This window comes from Gopherus flavomarginatus, chromosome 5 (assembly GCF_025201925.1).
Source record: "Gopherus flavomarginatus isolate rGopFla2 chromosome 5, rGopFla2.mat.asm, whole genome shotgun sequence".
In the NCBI taxonomy this organism is placed as follows: Eukaryota; Metazoa; Chordata; order Testudines; family Testudinidae; genus Gopherus; species Gopherus flavomarginatus.
Window position 1 is genome coordinate 128,500,543 of NC_066621.1, and position 21,097 is coordinate 128,521,639.

At 43.4% G+C, this 21,097-nt stretch overlaps 1 protein-coding gene across 1 annotated transcript in view; it reads right to left on the minus strand.

The window, feature by feature from the left end:
* Positions 1–8,007: 8,007 nt before the first annotated feature.
* Positions 8,008–21,097, minus strand: part of RPS6KA5 (ribosomal protein S6 kinase A5) — a 669,794-nt gene continuing 656,704 nt past the window's right edge. Inside the window, exon 19 of the transcript XR_007774432.1 lies at positions 8,008–8,090. The gene's annotated coding sequence lies outside the window, so the exon portion shown is untranslated. The remainder of the gene's footprint in view (positions 8,091–21,097) is intronic.

Genomic DNA, 21,097 nt, shown 5'->3' on the forward strand with positions numbered 1-21,097 from the left:
AAAATATGTCCACTAAATATTTTATCATTGGAAAAATATAGAACAGGATATTAAAAAAGAAAAATGGTTTGATTTGATTCAAAGAACAATTTGCATTTCCATTGCACCTTTTATCTGAGGGTCCCCAAGCAATGTGAATTAGTTACTAGCCTTAAGCCTATAATAGTACTTTCCTGTTTTGCAGGATAGGTAAGTATCCCCATTTTACAGACCATTTATAGTGAGGGACTCAGACATTAAGAACTTTTTCATGGTCACTCAGTAATTCAGCAGTAGAGCTGAGAGAAGAATCTAGGAACCCTTATTCTCAATTCCATGCTCTGCTCACTAGAGCACACTCACCATTGCTGGATTATCTTTGACACATGAAATTAAAGCTAGCCTACTAATGATTTTTCACCACAGGATAGTGTTCTGCAGACATGTTAGCAGGAATAGATCCAAGTCTCAAGAGACCACGTCAAACCCTAATTACAAGGTGTGGATTTTTCTGGGTGGAAGTAATTTGATGGGCTGGAAATTTATTCTTAGCATATCCTCTGAATGTGATTGTGAACAACAATCTTTGTATCTCCCCTTTTGTAGCAGGTCACATTTTCATGATGTCAAGCAAGCTGCCTTCTCTTCTATAATAAAGTTCACCTAATCAAAACAAGTCAGGGTTTATCTAAGCCCCTAGCCAGAGATATCTCTGTGGTGGCTACAGAGCTGTGTATCCTAACAACCTAAAAAGGCATTAGAAAGGGCTTTGTAGACATTAATCTGTTATACACAAAAACCTCTGTTTGAAAACTGACAAAAGCCAGGAAATTCAGAGTTGAGGCAGATTTTCTATCCTTGCCCCTCATCAGAGTGCAAAACAGAAAGCATAACCATGAGATGATGGGCAGAGCAGCCCTATATTGATATTTCCTGATTTTTGTCACAAATGTAACACTATTTAAATGAAGGGCTTGCTTTACATTTTCTTTTCTTCAAGTGTGCTTGGTGCTTACCAAAGGTACTAAACTGACAGTCCTGCCAGCTTCCCCACACTGCCTTACCCTCTTCTGAAGGGACCACCTGCCATGAGTAAGGGACTATTTGAGCTTCCATGCCTGTGCGGTCCTTGACCTCTCTACTGTGACTGCTTCCATAAGTGGCAATTACAGTATAGATACCCATCTTCAAGGAACCAGTCAGAGACCATCAATCCACTTCATGTGAGCCACCATAGTTATCACACAGTAATGACTTTCCATCACTACAAACCTAGGCCAGACTTGAGCTTGTGGTGTCCCTGAGGTGAAAGACACTGTATCCTGCTACTAATCTCCTAGATCATCCACTTAATTTCCTGACTAGAAAAATACCTTTTATGCAAGGTTCAAGAGGTGTCTGAGAATCCAAGAACCTGGAATGAATCCTGATATAAAGTATTGGAAATGAATGGTCAGGAGACAAAGACTTCATTTTTCCCCACTCAGACAAAATATACACTGGGGACTCATGAATGGCCTATAAAATGATGCTTCAAAAATCTTGTTTTTCCAAGCTGTAGGACTGTGTGTGTCTGAAGTCCCACAACATCTGGGAGAGGTTGCTGAGGATGTTGCAAGATAAAGTAGGGAGACAGTTACATTCTCTTATTACCACTTAAAATTCTTGTGAAAAATCCAATTGCATTTCCTAGGAAATGATCACCTTTCCAGAGACTTTTTGAAACTAGAATTTAACAGAAAATGTGATTCCTGCTGTAGAATAACATAGGATAGTTTTAAAAAAAAACTATAGAAAAGAAATAAATCTGTGTTTAAGTTCAAGGACCAGATTCTGAGCTGGTGTAATCTGGCCTAGCCCCGTTGACTTCAATGGAGAGCGACACCAATTTACATTTGCTGAAAATCTAGCACTGTAGGTTTTTAGAGTAATTTTTATAGTGCTCTATTGGTTTCATCTCTGTAAAATGTCATAGAACTTTTTATTTCCTTCTGATGTGTGACCTGGTATAAACATTTTTTGCACTGAGTAAATTTTTTCCACCCTAATTCTGAAACCTCTGAAATGGTTTATAGAGAAAACACTGACAAAACCTTAGTTACAGCTCATCAGATAGCCTTGTTATAGTATTGTAGCAGAAAATCCTCTGCATCCTGTTATCAAGTTAGCAGCAGAGCTTTCACCCCAGCATTCTCCATGGTAATCTTCATTTAACATAACACTTGGTGTATTACTCCCTACTCATGGATGCCATATTGTCTGATCATTGTGAGTTTGTCTGAATAATAATACCAAGGGCTCTGTATTGATGATAGCCAGGATATTTATGGACAGACACATCATGAAAATATACACATGAGAGTGGAGAGGCATTACTGCACAAAGTTCTTTTGCAAAACCAGAAGCAAAAGGAGGATCTTGTTCTTTCTACCAGCATTATCTTTACCATTCATCCATTTTAGCTTCTCCACTGGTAAAGCGTCCATTATGTGTGCATAAGAGGAGACATTTGAGCCTACTATGCACTGGAGAATTTATGCATTGTTCTTCTGATTCACCACAGAAATCCCTATGTACACATGACCCACTTGCTGAGACTTTTTTTTTTTTTGAGTCTTGGGGAGGAGGGGAATGGAGAAGAGATCTCACAGCAGTATGCTGATTAGCAGTGCATACACACACACACACATATTGACATGGGTAAAATGCCCTTTATCTCCACAAAAGCCGTGCATAGAATGGGCGTATAACATCATTTAGCAGGACAAGAATATTGGGCAGCTTTCCCATCTCCTATGAGGTAACTGACTTTGACACCATCATAGACTTCTGCCTCAGGATGCATTACCTAAGTCACAGCTATCTTGTACAGAGCCCCTGACGGCAGGGGACTACTACCCAACTCTTTAATTCGGAATAATAGTCTGAAGGTTATTGAGGAATGTAGCACAGCTCTGTTGAGAGAACGTATGAGTAAGAATATCACAGAAATGTAACATGGCTTTTCCTCTACTTTGTTGAGAACTCATTTAATCTATATAATATATGCATTTGGCAAGCTGGTCTGTTGTGTTAATTTAAAAGTAAAGGTGTTAATGTAGCCCAGTCCCTGACAAACATTAAACAGTGTTAAACAAGGTCTGGGGCTTGGTATACAGAGACCTCAGACTGCTTAGCACCTTGGCAAACACACCATTAAAATCCTTTTAACCTTTTATTAAAAGTACAGAAAAGGAAAAAACAAAGATGGTAATAACTGTCCTTTTGGAGAAAAGAGAAGAAGTTAGCTAAGTGCAGATATTGTTGCTGCTGCTGCTGTTAAAGTCCAGTCATAGAAAGAAAAGCCCTGTTGTTTCACTGTCTCTTAGATGGAATCAAAGATACTAGTAACTGTCATCCCAGGTGGTGTTTGGGATTCATCTGGAGTTGGCAGAGGTGGTGGTGGTGTCATCTGAGTCTCTCTGTCACTGGACCATTCTGGTCAGGACACTTCTCAGGATCAGGATGAGGAAGGCCTTGGATTCCAGGAAATGTTGGGGCTGGCAGCCATGATGGTGATGCTTGCTCCAGTAGCCTCTGTCTGTTCTTCTTTTTGTTTTTGTTTCTTCATTTTCTCCACAAAATCTTTTTCTTCTGAGGACCTAAAAAAGGACTGATGGATGGAATAGCCCATCCCATATAGTCCACCAATTAGGCCTAATATCCAACATATCAATTTTAGATGATTAACTTCTGCCTCCATATCTCCTGGTTTTAACAAGCATAATTTCAATATAGTTCTTGAATCATATCAGCTTGATGTTTTTGTTTAGACTAAGTCTGTTATTCTGTTTCCCTTTTGTACCTTTTCCATCAGCATTTGTTATTATAGGTAATTGTAACATTTTACGAACTTTTATATATATTTTACAGTTGAGTTTGCAATTCATGTAAATTTGTAGGCCCACTTGTCACAAGCCCCACAAAGTGTTACCACATCAGATAATCCAGCCATCAGAGCTATGGTTCATAGATTCTAGGACTGGAAGGGACCTCGAGAGGTCATCGAGTCCAGCCCCTGCCCTCATGGCAGGACCAAATACTGTCTAGACCATGGTGTACTCATCCAGAGTGCTATGGGTCTCCAATTTAAATGCTAGGTAGTTTTCACATGTGTAGCACTTCCTAAGACTGCACCTGAAGTAATCCCTATTTATTCTGTAATCATATCCTCTAAATCAGTGATTCTCAATCAGCGATATATGTATCCTTGGGGGTACTCAAAGGTCTTCCAGGGGGTATTCAACTCATCTAGATATTTGCCTAGTTTTATAACAGGCTACATATAAAGCACTAGCAAAGTCAGCACAAACTAAATTTCATACAGACAAGTGCTTGTTTATACTGCTCTATATACATGTAAGTATAATATTTATGTTCTAACAGATTTATTTTATAATTATATAGTAAAAATGAGAACGTAAGCAATTTTTCCTGTACTAGTGTGCTGTTAAATATTTGTATTTTTATGTCTGATTTTTGTGAGCAAGTAGTTTTTAAAGGAGGTGAAACTTGGGGGTATGCAAAACAAATTGGACTCCTGAAAGGCCTATGGTAGTCTGGAAAGGTTGAGAACCACTGCTCTAAATGATTGTTTAGGAGAAGGCTTAGTCCTGAAGCTAGATAATACTTAGTCTTGCCATGAGTGCAGGGGACTGGACTAGATGACCTCTCGAAGTCCCTTCCAGTTCTACAATTCCAGAGAAAGATAATTAAAGAGTATATTCTATCATGGGCATAGAGTGGCAAGAACACAGTAGAACAAGTGCAGTACTGCTGTATAGGCAGGGGGAGAAGTTTCCTGGAGTTTGTGCTTTAGATGCATTAGTGGTGGTGAGCCATGAAAATGGTTGAGTCAATGATGTCAGACTGAAAAAAAATCCTCTGATCTTTTTGAAGAGTGGGTCTTTCAACACATGAAAGCAATGGCCTGAGAGCTGCAGAGGTGGCCATAGAATGGTCCTGCCATCACTTAGCCTAGAGGGAAATCTTCCTTCTCACCAGTCCCAGCCTTAAGCCCCTGTGTGCAGATATGGTGCCAGTTATGGGATTTGAGCATTAGGCAGAAAAATGTCTTTCTGATTTGGTAGAATTTTATATCCATTTCGCACACGTGAAAATGATGCTTCATAGTGCAATGCAATGGGGAATCAGATTGAGTGGAGAATTCTAGGCTGTGTTCTGGCCATTTTACATTGCTCCTGTAGCATAATGGAGCCAGAAAGCAGCTGGATCTTCCCCTTGGGAATTCCCAAGTGATAGATCTATACGTCCATCCCCTGCCACAAAACCTCTAGTGTAGGAGTGTGCTAGGGACAGGAAAGGGTATGGGGCAGAGCACATTGTGCTCTGGCTGTCCAGGGCTGCTGGTGTCTCTCTGGGATCACTGTAATCTGGAGGTAAGTTGGAGCACCCTGGTCTCCCACCCTGTTCTGCTTCGTTCAAGAGATGCAGCTTTGAATCAGGGCCATTGACTTAGGAGTGGAAGGTGCTCAGTATCTTACACACAGAGCTCAGCACCTTGCAGGATGAGGCCCTAAATGAAAAAAATATTCTAAGACTTCTTTTTTTCTCTCCCTGCCCCTTTCCATCTCTTCTATTCTGCTCTTCCCTGGTTTCTTTTATTACTATTCTAAAATCTATATCTTTTAATTTACAACAGTATCATCTAATTGTGCACATAGGCCCTGTTTCAGTAAGATTGTGCATAATATAAGCATGTTCCTAATTGTAACTACCTGAAAAGTGGGACTGCTTGTACTTAAAGTTAAACACTTGCTTAAATTGATTTGGAAACACAGGAATATGTGACTATCTCCATGTTACCTCCATGCTGTCTACACCATTTCCTTGGTGTATTTGTTACACTACTTGTTGAGTCTGGGCTTAAATAAAATTGCAAGCCTTCTTGGACAGTTTCTAGTATATGTTTATGCAGTTCTTACTGGGGCCTCTGGACACTGCCTTCATACAAAATATTAATAATAGTCTTCTGTCTCTCTTCCATGCCACCTCCAGGGGCGGCTCCAGTCCCCAGCATGCCAAGTGCCTGTTTGGGGCATCATGCCGCTGGAGGCGCTCTGCCAGTTGCCGGGAGGGCGGCAGGCGGCTCTGGTGGACCTCCTGCAGGAGTGCTGCGGAGGGTCCGCTGGTCCCGTGGCTCCACCAAAGCCTGTGGGAGGTCCACCGGACTGCCTTCTGCCTCCTGGTGACTGGCAGAGCGCCCGCCGTGGCATGCCGCTGTGCTTGGGGCAGCAAAATGTCTAGAGCCACCCCTGGCCACCTTCCTTTTCTTCTTATAGTGTACCTTCTCCTTTGATTCAGTATTGACTTCCTTTTCCACCTCCTATGTTCCTCTTCCCTTTTTTTCCCTCCTCCCCTTTTTCTACCCCATTGGCAGGCTGGTAAATCTGTGTTTTTGCCACTGCTGTTGCTACTACAGTCCCCAGCCTTGATTTAGCAAAGCAAGGAGGATACCAAAATATTTTTACGAAGTTATCTGTACTGAATTCTTACTCATACACCAGAGCTGAGATGGTTGTGTGGATAAGGCACAGGTACAGAAGACAGGATGCCTGGGTTCTGTTCTCAGCTATGACACTGACTTGCTCTAGCCCTTCAGGAAGTCACTAAACTGCAGGGAGATTAGCTCCCCCTATTGTAAACCAGAATGTTGTGAGGCTCAATTCATTTATCTCTATGAAGTGCTTTGAGATCTTCAGATGGAAATGCAAAGAATTGTTAATTATAATTGTGTTGGGAAAGATGGTCCAATTGGCACTGGATGAGCACTAAGGAACCTAACCCTAGACACGTGTTTTGTTTAATAGGCAAATGTGGAACTGACCAGGCAGCACCTCTGGGTGAAAAACAATACGTGTGCTAAATTGAGAAGTGCTGAGCACTTGCAGCTCACATTGCCATTGATGGGAGTTGTGAGAATTCATCACTTCTGAGAATCAGGCCCTTACATACTCAGCATGACAGTCCCAAGGTTAAAATGTATACAGTAGAGTCTGTCAGATTTTCTGAACCATACTGATAGCACTGTCAGAGCAAGTGAGACTGTCAAATGAAAAGCTGCATTTGCAGCGGTAGAAAAAGAAACCGCAAGGTCATATCAAATCCAAGAAATAGGTTTAGTTTCAAAATATAAATTGGCTAGCAAGGAGTTAGGTATTTTATCATCTAATAAAAACATGAACTGTTATTATGTAATATGTGGTATGGGCTATGGGAAAGGAGTGTGTTGGTTATTGGCACCAGCTTCTTGATCTGTGCTGGTGCCAGCCTGCAGTGACTGTATTTCATTTCTTGTGTAACAACTGTTAATTTTCACAACATGCTGTTCTGTAAAAAGTTAGTTGATCTTGTCACAGAGTTGCTCAATCAATAAGATGTAAATCAACTAGAGTGGCATCTAATTATACTAGGCCTGAGTTTGGCTCCTTGTTCCCAGTGCTGAGGTCTGGCCATTAGACATATATAAACAGCTGAGGGAAGGGGAGAATTTAAAAAATGCTTCAGTGTCTCACCCTAGAAAGGAGTTGTCCTGGATTTCCCATTGTTAAAAATATAAACCAATGTTCATTGAAACTGAAAGTGCAAAATAGAAGCTTGAAGAGAGGTCTCAAACATTTGTATTTGTGCAGATTAAAATGTCTCACTCACTCTTCAGGACTGTATATCTGTTGATCCACCACTTCCATTCAGCACTGAATACTGTGGTCTAGGCTTCCCTTATTGCCTTAGCCACTGTATTGTATAGAACACTCTGCCAGTCCCATGAGACCAAAAGGCAATTCAGTATTCCACTTTGGTACGATGTTTGACCATCAGACATTAAACTGAACCAGAGGTCAGCAACCTTTCGGAAGTGGTGTGCCAAATCTTCATTTCTTCACTCTGATTTAAGGTTTCGTGTGCCAGTAATACATTGTAATGTTTTTAGAAAGTCTCTTTCTATGTCTATAATATATAACTAAACTATTGTTGTATGTAAAGTAAATAAGGTTTTTAAAATGTTTAAGAAGCTTCATTTAAAATTAAATTAAAATGCAGAGCCCCCCGGACTCTTGGCCAGGACCCAGGCAGTGTGAGCGCCTCTGAAAATCGGCTCGCTTGCTGCCTTTGGCATGCGTGCCATAGGTTGCCTACCCCTGAGCTAAACAATTGCTGGATGAAGAAGTGCCTGTAACGTTACTGGAAGTTACTAGATGGCACTCTAACAAGATAGTATTGATGCCCCTTTTACTGGACAGTTAGCTAGCATTTGAGGTCTTGCAGGTTTGTTTCCATTGGTAGGAGAAATGGATGATACTAGTCAAGTGTATTCTTTGGTGAGGTCCTGTGTATTGACAATGTTCTGTTTCCCAGAATGCAGTAGAAACAAACAACAGCAGGCAATTTCCTTGCTCAGAGATCCCCAAGCCTACTTTTCCAGTGTATTCTATGCCCACGAAGCTCTGTCTCTCTGGGTCCTCTCAGGACCACATTCATGACTGATTCTCTCAGTGTCAGCTTATCAAACAATTCCCTAGCCGCAGCATTTACCATCAGGGAACTTCTCATCACACATGGCTTAGCCTCTGGTCAGGCCTTGCCATATGGCCAATTGCCTTGGGTAATGGTTCTGTTGTTTCAGTTATCTCGCTGTATAAAGGGGCTTAATTGTTCCTTCCATTGAGCTCGAAAAAAAGGTGGTTAGACACCCATTCACTTTAGCCAGGTTTGTGATTATTTACTTATCAAAGACCTGCTTGATGGTACCCATTTACACCTTCCATCATAATGGTGTTATTTGTTCCATTAATCTGAATGTGTAGGAGTTAGATCTTGGAGAAATGCTTATTGTCAGCTCTTATCCAGTTCTTTCTAAAATCTGAGCATATTGATAATAGTGTGTTCCTTTCTGGAATCTCTGTCTGATTAAAATAATTCGGAGGTGTTGTTGCTGCCTACAGGATATACCCATGTGAACAAAGTTTTACATGATGCCAAAACATCATATGAATCAGAAACCCTGTAAGTGCAGAAATAGCCTAAGAGAAAGAACAAATTGTCCAGCATGGAACGTCCTAGAAATAAACTGCCTAAAATGAATTGGGATAACATGACACTTCCTTAGAAGTGGAAGAAGTTCAAGCAGTAGACAGAGCTCCTTTTCAAGGGCATCCTAAAATTCAAAATTGAGGCGGTAAAATGCTGTTCTCTGTAATTAGGGTTGGAATGAAAGGCAGAGATATGAATACTATTATTTGTGTAGACATGTCGGATGAAGAGGAAATAATAGCTGAAAGCATATTACAACAGATCTGATGAACCTCCACAAAAAGCTAACCCAATGTTTGCATGCTATAGAATCTCATTCTCTAATGTATTGCAAGGTGCTAGTGAACTGTAGAACAATTTGTAACGGTTGAAGTTGCTGGCTAAAGACTCTGTATAGATTAGATACTTCATAGGTAGCAGGTATAATAAACCTGGCGGCTGGTGCAGCTGCCGCCACTCTGCCGCCAGATACCTGGGCCGTGGTGGCCCCACTTCTTCTCCTCCCTGCTCTGCCCCTTCCCCAGGCCCTCACTACCTGCTGGTGCCACCTCCCAGCCTCTCTAAAGATACCTACTGCTCGTCGCATCCCTCCTAACCCCCACTTCCCTGTGGGGTGGGGGAATGAGGAGGGATGCAGCAAGCTAGCAGCAGGTGGGAGTGTCTGGCAGGGGTGAGGAGGGTGAGCCACCAGTGGGTGGGTGGATGGGGATCTGGTGAGGGAGTGAGGAGGTGTGCAGTGGTCTGGCGAGGGTCTTGCTGGGGGTGAGGGGATCTGGCAGGGGAGTGAGGAGGTGAGTGGCGGGCAGGCATGGGGATGAGGTGAGCAGCAGGTGGGCAGGGGTCTCGCTGTGGGCAGGTGGTCTGGTGAGGAGTGAGGAAGCGGGCAGGTGGGGGTCTCATGGCAGGTGGGGGGCTCTGGCAGGGGAATGAGGAGGTGAGCGGCAGGTGTGGGGGGCAGGAGGCGAGCAGCAAGTTGAGGTCTCACACCCAGTGGGGGAGTGAGGAGGGATGTGGTGAGCCAAGCAGGGGAGATAAGGAGGCAAGTGGCAGAGGGTGAGGAGTGAGGAGTTGAGCCACCACAGGTGGGTGGGAGAAGATCTGGCGTGGGGGTGAGGAGGTGAGCAGCAGGGGGGAACCGAGCCAGGAGGGGGCTCAGTCAGGGTGGGGTCTGGTGTGGGGCAGGGGTGGAGTGGGGGCAGGGCCGAGGGCAGAAGAGACAGGACAGGTAGCTAGTCTCCCCCAGGGGAAGCTTCACCTGCTGCCCATAGAAATACTGTCGTAGATGAAATAATTGACAGGACAGTGTTTCGGACAAATCACCAAATATCTGTGAAAAGTTGATAAGTGAATTGAGCTGATTTAAATAAAGTGCGCTCTTGCCACCGGTCTTCTGCTGCCTGGATAGGAACCTCTGCTTGGCAAGAGCTCATGGCTCTTCACCTTAGGCAGCTTTGCTGGAGTTAGGGGTCTGTTCCTGAGGAGCTGTCACAAAACTCCAATGTCCAACTACTCTATTGCCCATTCTCCAAAAGGCATCAGCGTGAGTGTCTGGCTGTCTGCCCCACTTTTGTATCTATATTATGACATACACCTCTACCCCATTATAACGCCACCCAATATAACACCAATTGGGATATAGCACGGTAAAGCAGCACTCTCAGGGGCCGGGGCTGCTGCGCTCCAGCGGATCAAATCAAGTTCGATATAATGCGGTTTCACCTGTAACACGGTAAGATTTTTTGGCTCCCGAGGACAGCGTTCTATCAAGACAGAGGTGTATTTCTATTTTTCAAACTATGTGGGTGCAGAATTTACTGTGCAGTATTTATTGTTTTGTTTTTGATTATAGAGTTGGCAATACTTTCCTGTATGTTCCATACTGGGCTGTCGTTTTAGAGAAATAAAGGCCCACCATGAGGATATCTTTGTCACTTTACCTGTGCAGTATTATACATCCTGCAGGTTAATAGATTTCTTCTTTGTTTTTATTTTTTGTGCTTGCCCAGTGGTATGCTTTTTAGGCACAAGGAGACCACTTTCATTTAATGTCTCCTTTAAGTGAGGAAAGATGAACTTGTGCAATGGAGTAGGGCTCAGGAAAATTAGGGTTGCCAACTTTCTACTCGCACAAAGCCTTGGCCCAGCCCCTGCCCTGCCCCTCTTCCAAGACCCTGTCTGTGCCCTGCCCCTTCTCTGAGGCCCCACCCCCACTCACACCATCCTCCCTCCCTCTCACTCGCTCTCCCCACCCTCACGTACTTGCTCATTTTCACCAGCCTAGCTCAGCGGGCTGGGGTGCAGGAGAGGGTGAGGGCTTCGGATGGGGGTACAGGCTTTGTGGTGGGGCTGGGGATGAGGGATTTGGGATGTAGGAGGAGTCTGGGGGCTGGGGCTGAGGGGTGCAGAGGATGGGGTGGGAATCAGGACTGAGGCTACGGGTTGGGGCCCGGGAGGTGGTCAGGAGTGCAGACTCTGGGCAGCACTTACCTCAAGCAGCTTCTGGAAGCAGCGGCATGTCCCTCCTCCGACTCCTACGCAGAGGTTCAGCCAGGCAGCTCTGCGCTCTGCCCCATCTGCAGGCGCTGTCCCCATCCAATGGGAGCTGTGGGGGCAGCACTTGGGGTGGCAGCATGCAGAGCCCCCTGACTTCCCCTACACGTAGGAACCAGAGGAGGGACATGCCGCTGCTTCTGGGAGTTGCGCGGCGCAGAGGCTAGCAGGGAGCCTGCCAGTCCCACTGTGTGGCGCCTCCAACTGGACAGTTAACAGCCCAGTGAGCAGTGCTGACCAGAGCAACCAGGATCCCTTTTCGACCAGGTTTTCCTGGTCACCCTAAGGAAACCTGGGATCAGTTCCTGCCTTGCTACAGACACCATATATGACTTTGAGCAGTCAGTTAATATCTGTTTGCCTTAGTTCTCCATGTATAAAATGGGGATAATGAAACTTACTTTGTCTATTTAGAGACTGTAAATTCTTTGGGGCAAGGACAGGCAAGTAATATATTTAGAAAAGCACCAAACACAAGGAATCCCTCATCTCAGGTGGGGCTTCTTGGTACTACTGTAGAAGAAATAATAAACAGTAACTGACTTTTGAAATTCTTTGGATGTTCTTAACTCCACTGCTACCCCTCTTTGTCAAGGGGTCAGAGATGTTGTCAATACATAAGAACATAAAAACTTCCATGCAGAATCAGACACATGTGATCCATCTAGTGCAGCATGATGGGTCAGCACCAGATATTCCAGAGGAGGGTACAAGAAATAGCACCATGAACAGATGTGGAATAATCTGCCATCCAGAGGAGTCTCCTCCTAAACCACAATAGCTAGAGAAGATTTTAAACCCTTATGTATGAAGTTTTATATCCCTTCTAAAACTCCCTTTTTCTGAAATCTTATTATCTTATAAATGTCCAATCCTTCTTTAAATCTTGCTAAATTCTTCAATAATATACTTCAATAATATACTGTGGCAATCAGTTCCACAGTCTAATTAAATATTGTGTGAAAAAATGACCTTTTATCAGTTTTGAATTTTCTGCCTTTCAATTTTATTGAAGCCCCTTTGAGTCGCCAATAAGAACTATTTCTCTTCTGAAGTATTTTAATCCAGTTCTTGTAGTGTACCGATCTCTGTCCTGTCTGGGTGGCTGTTGGTTTGTCTTTGCAATTATTATTTCTTTTGACGCTTCAGTGAACATTGAGAAATAGATGTTCTATGGTAGGAAAATAGTAAAATTTTACAGAAAGTTGTAAAATTTGATATTTTTCCTGATATGGCCAAAGTTACTTAGTCTGGGGCTGGGTGGGGAGCATTTGCTTCATTTTTAGCTTGAATTTCTTTCTTCTGGGTTTAACTGGTTGTGTTTCTTTTCCAGCAAAATTACATCTTATAAATAAAAAAACTTCCTGATGTTGATGATAACAATGTTTTTGGCAACTCACTCTAAAACTGGTAAAAGCACCAAAGAATCCTGTGGCACTCTATATACTAACAGACGTTTTGGAGCATGAGCTTTCGTGGGTGAATACCCACTTCGTCAGATGCATGTCACCCACGATAGCTCATGCTCCAAAACGTCTGTTAGTCTAGGACGCCACAGGATTCTTTGCTGCTTTTACAGATCCAGACTAACACGGCTACCCCTCTGATACTATCTAAAACTGGTGAATCTGATAATAAAGATCATGAGGAAATTGCTTCAGATATTGATTCATTTAGTTCTGTAATACCAAATGATTGAAATTGTCTTCAGTTCTTTAGATTGGTCTCAAAAATGAAAGAAATATTTATGAATTTGAGTGTACTATTGAATTTTTAAAGGTATTTATATTTTGCTTTGCGTTAATGTCTGGTCTGACTTCCCTAGGGCTAAATGACAATATTTCCATTTAGTTTTGGAAAGAAGTGTTTTTAAGATTTTAGTGTCCAATTCAAGAAGGTACTAAAGCAATTGCATAACTTTAAGCACATGCTTACATGTTGAATAACATAAGTCAGTTAAACTCTGTCTAAAAAGAAGGACCTATACTCAGGGATGGATTTCACTCAATGAATGTACACACTGGTTCAGATTCAGTCTGGGTTTGTTGTCTCTTCCCTATTTCACAGATTAACAGCCTGCCTGCTCATGTGCATTTAATATTTGCTGTGGTTGCCAGGAAATCATGGTGAGGCTTTGCTACTGCAGACTGAAACTGATCCAAGGTGTAGAATCAAGAACTTGTAAACACAAACACATTCATCCCACTGAAGATCCATGGCTGAATCATTAGGGGTGAATTTGTCCCATTGTGTCTATAGGTGTGTTTTATCCTCAGCAAACACTCACAGCTATACAATTCAAATCTGTAAATAGATTAGTGATAGGTGACCTAACATGCTTTTCCTTATGTCTTTCCTCTGAGCACTGCAGGATTGGAAGATGGGAAAACACAACTCACATTTGCACAGCAGTTAGCATGATTGGTTATGCCTGTGTTACACGATATATTACATTGGAACATAGAAATGAGCTTGAAGTATCACTTCATCAGATGTGGAGCATTTCAATAAACTCATTCACTGTGCGCTATTAAAGCCACATGCCATTTCAATGATGTTTTAAAACAGTGTTATTGATTTTTATTAGCATATATAATATTAACACCTATAGTAAAAGAACCTTCAAAACATCTGTGTATGATAAACAGGATGGTCTGAGTCAATATCCATCTGAACACTTACTCACTTCTGTCCCTGTCAAAGGGCAGTTTAAAATTAGGATATTGATTTCTCATGCTATAGAATAAAGGCCTGAAGAAGGTCTGTTTCTCAAAGGATAGCTGTGCAATGGATCCTATTCTGACAAACCAGTGTATGTATGTATAGTCTGGAACTCATGTACAACACTAATAGACCAACACAGTATATGTGAGCAGGACTAGAATAACAATCCAACAGAGAGAGAGATGATGGAAAAAAAGAAACTTGTGCAAATAAACTACATTAAATTTGAATGCTTCCAAGGGGATTAATTGCACCCTCAGCAAGTTCGCAGATGACACTAAACTGGGAGGAGTGGTACATACGCTGGAGGATAGGGATAGGGTCCAGAGTGACCTAGACAAATTGGAGGATTGGGCCAAAAGAAATCTGAGGAGGTTCAACAAGGACAAGTTCAGAGTCCTGCACTTAAGATGGAAGAATCCCATGCACTGCTACAGGCTGGGGACCGACTGGCTAAGCAGCAGTTCTGCAGAAAAGGACCTGGGGATTACAGTGGACGAGAAGCTGGACATGAGTCAACAGTGTGCCCTTGTTGCCAAGAAGGCTAACAGCATATTGAGCCGCATTAGTAAGAGCATGCCAGCAGATGTAGGTAAGTGATTATTCCCCTCTATTTGGCACCAGTGAGGCCACATCTGGAGTATTGCATCCAGTTTTGGACCCCCCACTACAGAAAGGATGTGGACAAATGGGATAGAGTCCGATGGAGGGCCACGAAAATGATTAGGGGGTTGGGACACATGGCTTACAAGGAGAGGCTGAGTGAACTGGGCTTATTTAGTCTGAAGAAGAGACTAGTGAGGGGGGATTTGATAGCCTTCAACAACCTGAAGCGGGGGTTCCAAAGAGGATGCAGCTAGGCTTTTCTCAGTGGTAGCAGATGACAGAACAAGAAGCAATAGTCTCAAGTTGCAGTGGGGGAGGTTTAGGTTGGATATTAGGAAACTCTGTTTCACTAGGAGGGTGGTGAAGCACTGGAATACGTTACCTAGGGAAGTAGTGGAATCTCCATCCTTAGAGGTTTTTAAGGCCTGTCTTGACAAAGCCCTGGCTGGGATGATTTTGTGGGTTGGTCCTGCTTTGAGCAGGGGGTTGGACTAGATGACCTCTTGAGGTCTTTTCCAACCCTAATCTTCTATGATTCTTAATTATGTTACATAACATAGTAGAAAAAATGTTGAAAATGATTAAACAAATGCCTTGTCAGTGTCCTGATAATGTCATTCATTGTACGGTGTTGCTAAGAAAAGGCAGATATTGGGACAAATGTAACCATTAAAGGCAATAGACTTACACTAGGAAAATATGGCCTGTTGGCCTGTTGAAAAAGAGCTAAATTAACTTAATAAAAATCTCTCTCTCTCTGGGTAAGGATTACAGGGTGAGGTGAGGACCATGATGGCAATTCTGCCTGCCTTATATTTGTTATGAAGTTCTGTCTTACCTCCCCCCTCCCCTTCTGTGTCTTTTCATGGGCCCTTTAGACCTTTATAGGTCCCTTAAAAATCTTTCATTGCTCTGCAGGGTGGGTGCAGCTACTCTGCACCTCTGCTTTCTTGGTGCTTTGTAACCCAAGATGGTCAATTATACTCTTTGAAGGACAAGTGATTCCATCTTCAGGCTGGCTCAATGCTGGTTTCCTCCTCTTTGGAGGCTAAATCACTAAGATTTACCCTGTATCCACTTTTCCCTATAAATCCAATGTACTTCGTGTGGATAAAAGCAATATAATTTGATTTTCATTTTAAAAGAGCATTAATCATGTTAGTTTGCCACTATGGGTCTCTGATATGCTACCGTCTGGCCCTCTTAGGTGGGTCCCAAAGGCATGAAAGAAACAGAAGTGGTATGGTGGTATTTTTGCTTCTGCTATCAATAGGTCCCTGGCATGACCTGCTGTCATTTGATTTGCATTAAATCTACCTAGCATTTTCCATCTTCAAAGTGCTTTATGGACCTTAATTAATAAAGGCTCACAGTGTCTCTGTGAGATAAGTATTACTTATCCACATTTTACAGCTGGGTAACGGGGGCAGAGAGTTCAGGTGACTGCTCAAAGATTGCAGGACTAAGCTGCATCCTCTTTGGTGCCCCTGTGTGTCAGGGCAGGGATTGGAACTCAAGATCGTGATTTCAGTGTCCACGCTATTTCACTGCTGATCAGTTCCTGCTTCTCAGCACTGAACTACATTTCACCTTCCTCTTCCATAAAAAGGGATGAAAACCTTTTAATTTTTGAAACTCGTGTCATGTAACACAAAGCACTGTGGCTTCTTGGCATGGTGCTATGCAGTGTGGATTTTATTGCTTGCAACTTGTATTAAGTTTTAACATGTATGGTGCTATGTCTGGTTTTGTGGGCTTGAGTTTTACTAAGTACCTAGAAAGTCTCAACTGACAGACCCTAAAAAAAAGTCTTGTTATTGTTATTAGATTTATACTATAGAAGTCCAAATGATAGATGCTGTGAGGAGAAAAAAGTGAAAGATTCTAGAAACCCTAAATGGGATAATGGAACTCAGAGACAGAAAAGGTTTACAGCAGTGTGTCATCTTGTCCATCCACCCCTCCCCACAGTCAGTGCAGGATAGGTCCTTGCAGGGTGAATCCTCCATTGCTTCCTCCAAACCAGTTTTAAAAGGGGCGTCCAACACTTTCCTTGGCTTCCTTTGATTTTCCTTCATTATGAATGAATGATTATGACTAATTGCTTTTCCTGTTGCTCTTGCTCCCCACTCTCTCCTGCAGGAGACACGTGCCAAATATCTTTACTTTCCATCCCCTGCTGCCAAAAGAAGGCTTCTAGAGGCACTGACCTGTCAGCACCAGCAAAACTTGAGTTTCAGAGACTTTTTTGTTCTCCACCTATGCCAAGGAGGGTCATCCCTTAGTTAGTATCAGAGCTCTCCTTAACCCCTCAAATCTCTGGGTGTTATAAAAATTAATATCAGGTCAGGGCCTAGGCTCTACAGGGCCTTCAGTGAAATAAGACATGCAGAGCCCCTCATAACAATCTTGATCATTAGGATACGTTTTATTTACAGCTTCTCCCCCTCACCCCCATCTGCTCAGTACTGAGCAATTATTTCAACATCTCACTCATTAGAATCACATCACATTTCAATTAGGGGTTGCATCCTCCACAAACCAGACCATGTGAAGAGATGGTAGCTATGAGAATGTTGGGTGGGTGGAGGAGTGTGTGCATAGGGAGGTGATAAGTTCCTAGCTGTGCTTACAGTTATCTCACCAAAGAGCATACTCCTTCACCAGGGAAGCTGGGCATGTGAACAGGCAGGATTCTTGGCTTCTCTTCTCAGTTTGGCCACTACCTTGCTGGGTGATCTTGGGCAAGTCTCTTAAGCCTACTTTCAAAAGTGCCCGCTGATTTTGGATGGCTCAATTTTGGGTGCTCAAATTGAGACAGCTTTGCCTGATTTTCAGAAATTCTATGCATCCAAAAGTTAAGGAATTAAAAAAAAATAGGGTTGGGGGGTTTTTGTTTTGAAAATTTAGTCCCTAATTTATAAAATGAGGATAATGATATTTACCCATCTTTGTAAAGCACTCTGGATCAAGACTGCTATGTAAGTGCAAGTTTTATGATGAGGCTGATTTTTAAATGATATCCTTGCTTCCCCTCCATCCACGCAACTGCACCTCTGTAAACTTTGCAGCTACCAGTCTGTTAGCTGGAATGTGCCATGTGCCCTGTAATTCTGTGTGATGTGATTCCAAGTAAATTGAGATATCTGTTGAAGAGGTCCAGGAAACACAGGCTGCAGACAATGTTCTGAAATTGTCAGCCAGATTGCCAAGATCACATAACTTATCAAGGAAGTGCCTGTCTGATCTGTTTTTTCATCTTTTACCTTCAGAATGATCAGATCCGTTTTTAGGATGAGAAAAAAACACATCAGAAATTAATCCTGTGAAAGCCTCTTCTGGAGGATGACTTCCTGTGAGGAGTACACAATCCCTAAAAGATGCTTCCCTACTCTCTGAGAGGAAAAAGTTCTTCAGACTGTCACTGTAATATCCTGGGGAAAATCCCAACCAATTTTTTTTTGTCTATGACTTTGCAACCAAAGAAGGGGTATTCCCTGTAGGATCCTTCCCAGTTTTACATTGAGCCTAGTGTGTCTGGGGACATTTTGATGAGTGCTGTGTGGATATTTGTACAGTGCAGACATGATCAGTGAAGCTTATAGATATATGTAGGCTTGGAAGGGATAGATTTTTATTGCTAAATGTCGATAAACATTGATTCTGCTGTACTGTAGTGAGGCAGAGTGGCCTCCCACCAAGCCTGAGAGCAAGGGACCACTACACTCTGCCTGGTGGGCAGACCCAAACCAGCCCTACCTCCCATGCCATAAGTGCAGGAGCAGACAGGACATATAAAAAAAGAGCCCTACAGCTCAGTTGGGGCAAAGCCAGGGAAGGAGGCAGACATCTCAAGCCCTTGGCAGGACTCTGCACTAGGCACCGAGCGACACCTTGCCCTGCCACCGGAGGAGATCTAGAGCAGAGAGGAGTTATCGGGACTACCATTGGCCGTCTACCCCAAAGCAGCTGAGGGCCAACTGAATATGGAGCCACATCGATGGAGGGCAGTAGCAAGTAGCCCAGGGGAACCAGACTTTGGTTAGGTTGTACTGCCAAGAAGCAAGGCAGTACAGTTCGGCTTCCCCACCGACCTCATGGTGGGACTACCCGCCACTAACAGGGCCCTGGGCTGGGACCCAGTAGAGTAGGATGGACCCAGGTCCCCCTATCCCTTCCCCTTCGCCACCAACTCCACAGCTGGGGATTGGCCATTCACTGTAAGCCCTTGAGCCCCAAACTGTGTTTGCTATCTGCCCTAGCAAAGTACCTACACTAAAGACAGCTTATTGCTCTGCCCCACCCGGGGGGTCAGAACCCAGACTGTGATTGGTGTCTGCTCTAGCCTGGGCTAAAGACTGATCCTTGCTCTGCCCCGCCCCTTTAGGGGGCGTGAGAGGCAGAGCCCTCGACTGCTAATTGACTGTTGTTTGTTGCCTGATGCAGCAAGTCAGAGTGGCCTCCTGCCAAGCCTGAGACCGAGGGACCACTACATGTACACACACAAACAGACAAAAAATATTTCCTTTGATGCTTTAACCATCTGTAAATTTAAATTAAGAAAAATGCTACTTGAGAATTTAGAGTTTGATTTAAAGCTAAAAGGTTGACTTATGATGTTGACAATTTGTGTTTTAATGGATACAAAACTTTATCTCTTTGAATCTCAACATCTACTGTTATAAAGAATATAAAGAACGGCCATATTGGGTCAGACCAAAGGTCAATCTAGCCCAGTATCCTGTCTTCTGACAGTGGCCAATGCCAGGTACCCCAGAGGGAATGAATAGAACAGGTAATCATCAAGTGATCCATTCCCTGTCATCCACTCCCAGCTTCTGGCAAACAGAGGCTAGGGCAGGGGTCAGCAAACTTTTTGGCCTGAGGGCCACATCCGGGATAAAATTGTATGGCAGGCATGAATGCTCACAAAATTGGGGGTGGGGTGTGAGAGGGGGTGTGGACTCTGGGGTGGGGCCAGGGATGAGAGGTTTGGGGTGCAGGAGGGTGCTCCGGGTTGGGATTGAGGGGTTTGGAGAGCGGGAGGAGGATCAGGGCTGGGGCATGGGAAGAGGCTTGGGGGTGCAGGATCTGAGCAGCGCTTACCTCAAGCAGCTCCTGGAAGCAGCAGCATGTCTCCAGTTCCTACACTCTGGCTCTGCGCACTGCCCCTGCAGCTCCCATTGGAGTGTGTAGGAGCTGGAGCAGGACCATGCCGCGGCTTCTGGGAGCCGCATGGTGCGGCCCCAACTCTGTGCCTTGGCCGGAGTGAGGCCGAGCCGCATAGTGCGGCTCGCGGGCCAGCTTAAAATGGCTCATGGGCTGGATCTGGCCTGCGGGCTGTAGTTTGCCCCTGGGCTAGGGACACTATCCTTGTCCTGGCTAATAGCCACTAATGGACCTATCCTCCATGAACTTATCTAGTTCTTTTTTGAATCCTGTTATAGTCTTGACCTTCACAATATCCTCTGGCAAGAAGTTCCACGGGTTGACTGTGTGTTGTGTGAAAAACTACTTCCTTTTGTTTGTTTTAAACCTGTTGCCTATTAATTTCATTTGGTGACCCCTAGTCCTTATGTTATGAGAAGGAGTAAATAACACTTCCTTAATTACCAGTACTTTCATTAAAAAATTATTTTCTGACTCCCACCCCATACTGTTTGAGCCACCATAATTTCCCACAACTGTGAAAATTTAAATTGATAAAAATAAAAAGAATACTTAAAGCCAATGATATTGCACAACTGTGAACATTTAAAGATACACATTTTTAAAAATGCTTAAATATAAACATCAATATTTTCCAATGAAATTTATATATTAAAAAATTGAATTCTGGCAAACCTAGGTATGTGCCTTAATATTCACTCTTAAGGTCCTTATTTAAGGAGCGCTGTGACTAGGGACACAGCAGTCACCACAGTACTAGCTGCCATGCATCAGAGTTAGGAGAGGGTAATTGCAAGAGAAGGATATTGTGATGAGCTGGGAGAAAACCCCTTTGAGATTGGTAGGTGTGAATTCACCCTTCAATTAACATAACTAAGCATAAATCCCACCTAAGACACACGGTGTATGTGAATCCTCTCAGGAGCTTTTGGCTGAGCATTATTTTGGGTAGCGGTATGTATGAGGGAAGAGAGATCAT